The sequence below is a fragment of the Cornus florida genome, unplaced genomic scaffold, assembly GCF_030987335.1.
Source record: "Cornus florida cultivar Cherokee Brave unplaced genomic scaffold, ASM3098733v1 CherokeeBrave_3.0.0_Hap2_Chr03, whole genome shotgun sequence".
NCBI lineage: Eukaryota > Viridiplantae > Streptophyta > Magnoliopsida > Cornales > Cornaceae > Cornus > Cornus florida.
Genome location: NW_026775573.1, coordinates 55,621,759 through 55,632,753, shown reverse-complemented (window position 1 = coordinate 55,632,753; position 10,995 = coordinate 55,621,759). Strand labels below are relative to the sequence as shown.

At 36.2% G+C, this 10,995-nt stretch overlaps 1 pseudogene; it reads left to right on the top strand.

Annotated features, from left to right (window-relative positions):
• The first annotated feature begins 8,137 nt into the window (after nucleotides 1-8,137).
• On the top strand, nucleotides 8,138-8,234 carry LOC132302011 (small nucleolar RNA R71; annotated as a pseudogene).
• The last annotated feature ends 2,761 nt before the right edge of the window (nucleotides 8,235-10,995 follow it).

Sequence of the window (10,995 nt, the reverse complement as noted above, 5' to 3'; positions counted from 1 at the left end):
AAGAAATTGCTCTCATCACCAAAACCATGAGGAGAGTTCTTCAAATGAAGAAGTTTCAAAAGAGCAACAATCTCAAAAGAAGTGGTCCGACAAGTGAGCATGGAAAAAGAGAAGCACCTACTTGCTTTCATTGTGGAAAAATGGGGCACTTTAAATCAGATTGCTATACATATAAAAATGAAAAGGAACGGAAAAAGAAGGCCTAAGCCTTGCGAGCCACATGGGAGGATGATGATTCAAATGGATCCGAAAGTGATGATGAAATCAATGAGTTGGTCAATCTTTGTCTCATGGCCAATGAAGATGAGGTAAATTCGAACCATGATTCACTTGATTTAGAAAATACTTATGATGAATTAGTAGATGCTCACAATTACTTACTTGATGCTTTCAAAGAATTGCATAATGAATTAGGCAAGATGGTTCAAAAGTGTGCTAGTCTTAAGAGAGAAAAATACATTATTTCTCAAAAGCTTGAAAAATCTCTTTCTGAAAATGAAGCTTTGAAAAAGGAAAAAGAATGTGAGCTTGCAAAAGAATTAGCTTCAATTGATTTGGCCTCTGAAAATGAGTCCTTAAAGATCATAATTAAGGATCAAATCGAGACTCTAGCTAAGTTCACAAAAGGTAGAGAAAAATTAAATCTTATGCTTGGTAAACAAAGAAATGCTTATGCTAAGGATGGACTTGGATATGACCCTTATAACAAAGAATCTTGCTTGATAAAAGAAAGAAAACCTTTAAGTGATTATTTTGTTAAAAATACATCTCAAAGTTCAAAATGTAATTATTGCAAGAATATAGGACATAAAATTAATCATTGTCCCACTAGGCCATGCAAGACAAAAGAAATTTGGGTAATTAAAGGAACTTATGAGCTTCTTCCTAACTACCATGGACCTAAGAAAAGGTGGGTACCAAAAGAAGATTATCTAAATTATTTTTGTAGGGTTGCTTGAAGGCTTCATTCTCATTCAAGGATAAGTGGTTTCTGGACAATGGATGCTCTAGACACATGACGGGAGATCAATCAAATTTCATCTTTATCAGGCCCCACAAAGGAGGAAGCGTCACCTTTGGAGACAACTCAAAAGGCAAGGTTATTGGTATTAGATCTATCGGTATTTCCTCTTCCCTATCTATTGATGATGTGTTGCTTGTTAAAGGTTTAAAACATAATTTGCTTAGCATTAGTCAATTATGTGATAAAGGCTATGACGTACTATTTAAATCAGATAAGTGCATGGTGAAAAAGGATAATAATGATATATTTCATGCTCGCAGAAATGGAAATGTGTATACCTTACTTCTATGTGAATTATATGATCAAAATATTAAATGCCTTATGTCTTCAAATGAGAATAGTTGGTTGTGGCATAGAAGACTAGGTCACGCTAGCATGGATCTAATTTCAAAATTATCTAAACAAGAATTAGTCAAAGGCCTCCCAAAGACTAATTTCTCTAAGGATAAAACCTGCAATGCATGTCTAAAGGGCAAACAAGTTAAGTCATCATTCAAAAGGAAAAAGGATATAAGATCATCAAGACCTCTTGAACTAATTCATATGGATTTATTTGGTCCAGAAAAAGTAGCTAGCCTTGGTGGTAAACTATATACTTTTGTTATTGTTGATGATTTTTCTAGATTCACTTGGGTATTCTTTCTTTCTCATAAAAATGAAACTTAAGCTATATTCTCAAAATTCTGTAAAAGAGTTGAGAACGAAAAGGAATACAAAATTAAGACCATCAGAAGTGACAGAGGAAGAGAGTTTGATAATCAAGATGTTGTAAGTTTTTGTGACGAAAATGGTTACAATCATAATCTATCGGCTCCTAGAACTCCTCAACAAAATGGAATTGTTGAGAGAAAGAATAGATCTCTCCAAGAAATGGCTAGAACTATATTAAATAAGCATTCATCTCCTAGATCTTTATGGGCCGAGGCCGTTAATACTGCATGTTATGTCATTAATAGAGTCATCCTTAGAAAACTTCTTAATAAAACTCCTTATGAATTTTGGAACAAAAGGAAGCCAAACATTAGTTATTTTAAAGTTTTTGGGTGTAAGTGTTTTGTTCTAAATGACAGGGATAACCTAGGAAAATTTGAACCTAAGTCAGATGAAGGAATTTTCTTAGGTTACTCATCTCGAAGTAAAGCCTTTAGAGTATTCAACAAAAGGACACGTGTGGTTGTCGAGTCCATAAATGTTGTATTTAATGAATCACCCCTGTCTCTTTCTAGAGGTTCTTTAGATGATAATGAGGATATAGTGGAAATTGAAAAGAGTATTGAAACTCTTAACATAAGCAATTCACCTTTTGATGATCTCTCCATAGATAATTCAAAAGAATGTCATCCTCATAAAGTCACTCTTTCCAAGGATTGGAAGCAAGTGCCAAATCATCCAATAAATTAAATCATTGGCGATCCATCCAAAGGTGTTCGCACAAGATCTCAAATTAGCAATATATGCAACTATGTAGCCTTTGCCTCTCAACTTGAACCTAAAAATATCCTTGAAGCTGAAAAAGTTGAGTCTTGGGTTATGGCTATGTAAGAAGAGCTTAATCAATTTGAAGAAATGAAGTTTGGAAATTAGTTCCTAGACCTAAAAATAAGACAATCATTGGCACAAAATGGGTTTTTAGAAACAAAAAGGATGAATCAAGTTCAATCGTAAGGAACAAGGCTAGACTTGTTGCTCAAGGGTTTAATCAAGAAGAGGGAATTGACTATGATGAAACCTTCGCTCCCGTAGCAAGACTTGAAGCTATTAGAATGCTTCTTGCATTTGCTTCACATAAAAATTTCAAGCTTTATCAAATGGATGTAAAAAGTGCCTTTCTAAATGGCTTTATTGAGGAAGAAGTGCATGTGGAACAACCACCTGGTTTTGAAAGTTATGATCATCCCAACCATGTTTACAAATTGTCAAAGGCTCTATATGGATTAAAACAAGCTCCAAGAGCTTGGTATGAAAGATTAAGTGGTTTCCTTCTGTATAACAATTTCAATAGAGGGAAAATTGATAACACTCTTTTTACTAAGACCATTAATGGCAATCTCTTACTTATTCAAATTTATGTTGATGATATCATCTTTGAATCATCAAATAAAGTTCTTCGTGAAAAGTTTGCCTCAAGCATGCAAAATGAGTTTGAAATGAGTATGATGGGTGAACTTACGTTTTTCCTAGGGTTGCAAATCAAACAAAAACTTGACGGCATCTTTATTTGTCAATCCAAGTATGTCAAAGATTTGCTAAAGAAATTTGGCATGGAGGATGTCAAACATACCAAAACTCCTATGAGTTCCTCGGTAAAACTAGACAAAGACGAGAAAGGAAAAGATGTTGATATCAAAAAATATAGAGGCACGATTGGTAGTCTTCTATATTTGACTGCAAGTGGACCAGACATAATGTTTAGTGTATGCTTATGTGCTCGATCCCAATCTTGTCCTAAAGAATCACATCTATATGCTGTTAAAAGAATCTTTCATTACTTATGTGGAACTATTAATCTGGGTTTATGGTTTCCTAGTCATACTACGTTCGATCTTACAAGTTATTCAGATGCCGACTTTATTGGATGCAAAATTGACAGAAAAAGTACCAGTGGCACTTGTCACTTCCTTGGTCATTCACTTGTCTCATGGTCATGTAAGAAACAGAACTCCGTTGCTCTATCCACAGCAGAGGCCGAGTATATTGCCGCAAGGAGTAGTTGTGCTCAAGCTTTTTACATCAAACGGCAACTTGAGGACTACGGTATTTTCTTTGACCACATTCCAATTATGTGTGATAATACTAGTGCAATTTGTATTTCCAAAAATCCAATTCAGTATTCTCGAACCAAGCATATAGAAATCCGTTATCACTTTCTCAGAGACCATGTGACAAAAGGAGACATTGAACTTGTGTTTGTAAATTCCAATAAACAATAGGCTGATATATTCACCAAACCTCTTCAAGAAGACAACTTTTTTACAATTCGAAGAGAATTGGGAATGACAAATATCTCTGAAATTTGACTATTCTGTGATAAGTTATCTAACCGGTTATATAATTCCTCCTAACCGGTAAGATGAACTAAACCCAGTGACTGATACTTAAACTCTCTATTCATCTAACCGGTTACCAAATTTCCTTCTAACTGGTAAGATAAGCAAAGACCAGTAGCCTCGCATTCTCATTCACTTTCCATCTAACCGGTTACCAAATTCCCTTCTAACCGGTTACCAAACCACATCTAACTGGTTATAAAGTCCTGCAAATATCTTCTAATCGGTTAGATAAAGCAACATAACTGGTTACTTAAAGATCTAGATCTAAACTAATCGATCAGATCTCATCATCTAACCGGTTACATTCATTAAAATCATAAAGATTCTTAGTCATCTAAACGGTTACCACAAGGGATCTAACCAGTTACTTTAGATACAAATCTAAAGTACTCGAGTACTTCCCTCAATCTAACCGGTTAGTTGTTCATTTAATATAAAAACCATACGTCACTTTCACCAGTCCCAATCGAACACATCTCTTTCTCTATTTGAACACTTCATTATCTTCTTCCCCAACCCTCAATCCAGTCACCATGGTTCATACTCGAGGAAGTCTTCGTCCTAAAAACGTCCCCATTCACGGTGGTCACAATGGTTGTGGCTCCGGCAGAGGCAATCCTCAATCATTTTCTTCCTTCTTCGTAGAAGATCCTTCCTCAGGGGAAGAATACAATCCATCCTCCTCCACTACTCAAATACGAAAGCGCAAGCAAACTGAAAATCAAGAAGGAACCTCTCAAGATGAAAATCCAGTCCTTGCTACTTCCTATCTCTCACGAGAGATGGAATTGCTATTCAACACTTGGTTTCGCAACAGGGGGGTGTCTCAAGGTCGAATTTTTGATGCCGATTTCTGCATACGAGAAAATCTATCGTTCTACGACAAATTTCAAGCCTTGGGGTGGGATTCATTCATAGGAATCGAGGAACCCTACTATCCCACTCTCATTCAAGTCTTCTACACCCATCTCAAACTCAAAGACAGATACCTTCACTCACAGGTCAAAGGTGAGAACATCAAGTTTAACTATAAAACCCTAAATTCCATCTTGGGCATTGAAAACAAGGGAAAGAAGATTTATGCTCACAGATCTGAGATTGAGGTTGATTGGTATAGTGAGATGATTGCAGTGATGCATCTCACTCAGAATTTTTTCCGGACAAAGACTTTTCCTCTCACCTCTACTGACTTCACCGTTGAAGCCCATCTAATTCATAATGCTCTGTTCTATTGTGTCATCCCTCGAGGCAGCGGTAGAACTCATGTATCCCATTTGGATCTGTTCTTGATTTGGTGCATTACTTTGGGCATTCAGCTCAATTTGGGTTATATTATTTTTTAGCACCTTCTTCAGTTCATTGCAGATCCGGATGACACTACCTCCACTCCCGGGAAAACTGGCAAACTTACCACATTGCCCTACGGCATGTTTTTGATTCGAGTATTTAAACACTTCAACATCCCTCTTGACTCAGAATTCCATAAAAAGGACCCCACTCGTGAAGACAGGCTGTCCTTAAAATTTTTTAAAAATATGCAGTGTCGCAAAGTCAATGGAGTCTAGGAAAGACTTCCTACAGCTCCTGCACCTGATGCTCCTACACCCGAGGCTGATCCTTTTCAGCACCAGGCATTTGACTTTGATAATTTTGATGACTTCTTTGCAGAGGGTCCCACAGTGCCTCAGCCTCAGCCTCTCATTCCTCCTGAAGTGATTCAGCTACTTAATGATCAGCATACAGAGACTATGGCGGCTATCCGAGCCCTAGGTGACAGAATCACCGCTCTTGAGACTCGCGCTGACAGTGTTGGGACGCCCCTCATCTCTCGCTCCCATCATCAGTCATCCGATCTCAATATTGTCATTCAGCGTGCCATGGAGACCTATGATCTCATTGATCGCCGGCTGGCCGTCCACAATGCTAATGCTGAAATTATGAAGGATTTTCTAAAATTAGTGGCCGAGCGCACTCAAATCATTCCTCCGGGATTTGTGTTTCCGAAACAACGTCGTCGATCTGATGTCCCACCTCCTCCTCCACCTCCTCGTCCCAAGCCCCGTGACCCCGTGGTTGAAATTAATGATTGATGTGATTATTGCTAGACAATTTTATTTTGATTCTTATCTTGTCTTATCTGAAATCCCCCCTCCCATACCGTTTTGAGATGTCAAAGGGGGAGAATAAGCTTGATGTGTTTTAATGTGCTGTCACTATCACTTAGTTTTGAATATGAAATTAACATGATGACTTATTTTGGCAGAAGTATATACTCAATGCATTTTTAAGTCTTATTCATCCTATGCACCAAGATAGGGGGAGAAAATTCAAACATGGATATTATATAATTATTTTTCTTATGTATGAACACATCAATGTTTTGCCATCATCAAAAAGGGGGAGATTGTTGACCCTAAAGGTCATTCAAAGATCGTCTAATAATTTTGATGATTACAAAACATTATGAAGTGTTATCGGTCTAATGTTTGCATTGAGTTTGTAAGGCAAAGGAAATAAAATACGCCAAGTAACCGAGACAAAGAAACCATTTCAAGAGAAATCAAATCTACTCCAAGGATAATGCAATCATGATTGACTTGAAGACAATGGATAGATAGATCGATAAGTGATTAGGATTTTCTGTCAAAGTAATCTATGAATTAATTTGAAGCTTAAATCTATTGGCTCATGCATTTTCATTCACATCTTTCAAGATTCTGCACTTAAAAAGAAAAATCAAAAATCTCCTTAGAATCTCATAACCGGTTAGGAAGTTTCATCTAACCGTTTAGATGAGCTAAAACAAAAAGCAACACATGATCGAACGTATCTCATAACTGGTTAGGAAGTTTCATCTAACCGTTTAGATGAACAAAACAGAAAGCTTGATCTTCTTATCCGCACCTTGTAACCGGTTAGAAGAATTGTTCTAACCGTTTAGATCAACATACAAAACATTGTATCTACCTTCTCGTAACCGGTTAGGAGAACTCAAGTAACCGTTTACATGTACTTAAACATAATACAATTTTTTCTTAGCCAATGATGTAACCGGTTAGAAGAAGCTATATAACCGGTTAGATGTGCTTTAACAGAATGAAACATTTCTTGGCCATTGATGTAACCGATTAGAAGAAGTTATATAACCGGTTAGATATGCGTTAACAGAATGATACTTATCTTGACCTTTGATGTAACCGGTTAGGAAGCCTCTTGTGTTCGAATAGTTGGCCTTTACTAAAGAAGTCCCTCAGCAGATGTAACCGGTTAGAAAAATCCTCTAACCGGTTAGATGAGATCCAATCTCACCTCTTCTAATTTTTAAAAACTGAAGCAGATCTAAAGTTGATATATTTATTGCTCTAACGGTCACACAAACATTTAATGCTCTTCAACCTACCACAACAGATATATTTGAGCAATTAATGCATTTCATTTTTCAAAAACTCTATAAAAAGACAAGCATTGAAGAAGGCTAGGGTGCGGTTGAGAGAATTCAAAAAATATCATTCAAAGCATTTACTCAAGCATCATTTCACTCAACCATACCAACGTGAGCTTCATTTTAATTCATCTATTACTCTAATCTTGTGAGCTTACATTTGTACATCTTTCTTGAGAGATATTCATTCTTGTATCACAACTATAATTTCTTCTACAAACTTGTAAGGGTTGGTGTAACCCAAAGAAGCCTAGAAGAAGGGTGTTCTTCTAGCAAAGAAGAGAAGCAAGTGTTTACTTCATGTAAAGGTTTGCTCTCCACCCGTAAGGAGAAGCCATAATGGATTGGGAAGTCTCAAGAGGGGTCATGAGATGAGGAGTAGGAGTTTCCGAACCTCGCTAAAATCGCCGAGTCATTGTTTGCAATTTCTCTACCCTTATCTCTTTTACAATTGTGCTATTAATTGTTTATTTTCATATCTTATATGTTGCATAATTATTTGAATGGTAGAATAGAATTTGCAAATCTATAAATTACGAAAATTGGCCATTGACTCTATTCACCCCCCTCTAGAGTCAATTAGTGGTTAACAAGAAAGAATGAACTAATTGTGGTTTCTCAAAGCCATGATGTGGGCATTTGAGAAGCAAATCATGAAAACGCTCCCAAGTTTGATGGAATTGTTCTTCATTTTTCCCTTTGAAAGTGCTTATGGCATCTCTCATTAATTCCATTTTTTGCATTGGATAAAATTTGTTCATGAATTTTTTAACAAGTTCATCCCATGATCTAATGGAGTTTGGAGGAAGAGAGTTGAACCATGAGGAAGCTTTATCATCTAAGGATAGGGGAAACAGACGCAATTTGACACCTTTATCATCTAAATGTTGATTTTTGAAAGTACTGCAAATGGTTAGGAACTTCCCTAAATGGACATAAGGTTGTTCACTTTCAAATCCATGAAATTTAGGCAACAAATTGATGATATGGGCTCTAATCTCAAATTGAGGTCCGACTGGAGGAAGAACAATACAATTAGGTGGATTGGCTATGATAGGGGCAAAATAGTCATTCAAAGTTCTAGGAGCAAGTGAGACAACCGGTTGTGCTGGTGGAACAAGTGGTGGAACTGGTGGAACAAGTGGTGGAACTGGTTGAACAAGTGGATCCATTGGAGAATAATTGGATTTGGAAGAAAGTAAGAATGCTTTCTCTAAAGCAAAGATTGAAGGATCACTAGAACAACGGATTAATCGTTTGTTAACTCTTAACCAGTTGGGCATACAAAACGGACACCAAATGCACACACATTATTTTATTTTTTATTTTTTTAAGGGAAAACCCTTGAGAATTAGATCCTAAAAATGGGCTAGACACTAGAGTGCACACACAAACCACACAAATATTTTTGGTTTTTTAATCTTGAGCTTAAATTCAAGGATGATGAATTTTTTTTTTTTTCTAAAGTAATTAAAGCTCCTATGAAAAAGCTCCTACTCTCTTTTAGAACAATTAAAGGCTTACCAATTAAGGCCTGCCAACAAGACAAGCAGGGAAGTTTCCAGGAAGTGTGGGGAGTACGAGGCCTGCTTAATGATGGTACGCCCACACCCTTAGACAAAACTTTCCTTAGACATTGTCGAGTTGGAAGGTACTAATTGGAGTGACCAAAAATTAATTCTGTCCAAGAGGATCCTATGAGCTATGTGAAAAACCCTATGGCCAATGTCTACTTGATTTTAAAATTAAATTAAATTTGGCTCGGGTTTGACAAATGTTAAAGATTTAATGATTTATGGGCCACGGAAAACGGGTAATGAAATCCCGACCGTCTCTTGTTTGGGTTTTACCCTTAAGTATCTTATGCAAATGCTAATTAAAAGATGCACAAATAAGACATTCAATAAAAAATAAAATAAAAAGGGAGTGAGAGGGTGATTTTTTTTTTTTTTTTTTTTTTAAGATAAAGAAATACAAAAATAAAATAAAATAGAAGAAATTGTGAACCTAAGGTTACGTCTAAGTTATTCTATTCTAAAATTCGCATGCAAAATTTAATCACCTAAAAAAAAAAAAAAAAATGAAACCACTAGCGGGAGATTCGCGGTATAAAAATTTGAGGTACTTACTTGGAAGACAAAGCAATCGTTTGTCGTTTTTTCCACGTGTGCTCCAATGAGAATATCCAAGCTTTTGAATGTTCCAAAATAAGTCCCCAATTTGAATCGGCAACTTATATATATATATATATATATATATTTGGTTTTGGTTAAACTGGTTTATAACAGAACCAGTTTAGATTCTTGTCCAGGTCCTGAACTAGGACAGTGCTACACTTGTAGCCAAACAGAGAGATATGGGCCTTTAAAAAATATATATATATATATATATATATATATATATTATAAGATATATTATATATTATATATTATATATAATACATACATATATCATATAGGGAAAATTACATATAAATGGAGTCAAAGTTCCATATTTACTTAGAGGCTGAGTCAAAGTTCCATATTTCTCTAAAATGGATTGCTGAGGTGGCACATGGTTTTTTACTGTTTAGAAATTGTGGTGCCTAAAATACCCTTCTGCGAAGGTACTACTTTTTCTTCGAAGGTACTACTTTTTTGAACTGCAGGTACTACTTTTTGGTGTCCAGGTACCATGTTTTTTAAACACCCGCGAAGGTACTACTTTTTCTCTGAAGGTACTACTTTTTGGAGGAAGGTGGGCTGTTAACTCGGCCGGTGAGAATGGAGGACTGTGGTGCTGCACTGGCGAGACAAGACGGCCAGAACCGGCCGTGAACGGAAATGGGCTGCGGCTGTGGATGAATCGGCTGCTGGATGATGGGTTTGGGTACTACCGGTGGAGACAATGGCGACGGCGAGGTAGGCTGTGAGCTCCGGGCTCGGCTGATGGCTGGTGAAGAGGACTGTAATTGGGTTTCTCTTTTTGATTTTTTTTTTTTTTTTTGTTCTTCTGGGTCACTATATGCAACAGTTTGAAGAAGATGGTTTTTTTTTTTTTTTTTTTGTTATATATATATATAGAGAGAGAATAATAAATAACAAAATAGAAGCACAAAACAGTGAGAAAAATTCACACCTTTTTTTTTTATTAAATTTTTCCTGTCTTTCTAAAACTGGGAGTAGAAGAAAACCATAATGCTTCTCTGTGTGTTTGTTTTTTTTTTTTTTTTTTTCCGTACCAGTGATGGTTTCAAAAAGAAAAATAGAAAATCAAAATGGATAAAACACACAAATGAAATAAAATAACCCGAAGTAAAAATAGAAAAATATGAAACTCAATATTGAACCGATAACGGCACCATTTGATAGGCGTGTATTTATGGATTTATCGTTGTCAAATACACTCCATATCAACATATAAAATACCTACAACCATTTAACTAAAAATGTTTAATGGCAAGTAGGGTCGAACCACGCATTCAAGATGAGTTTCTATTT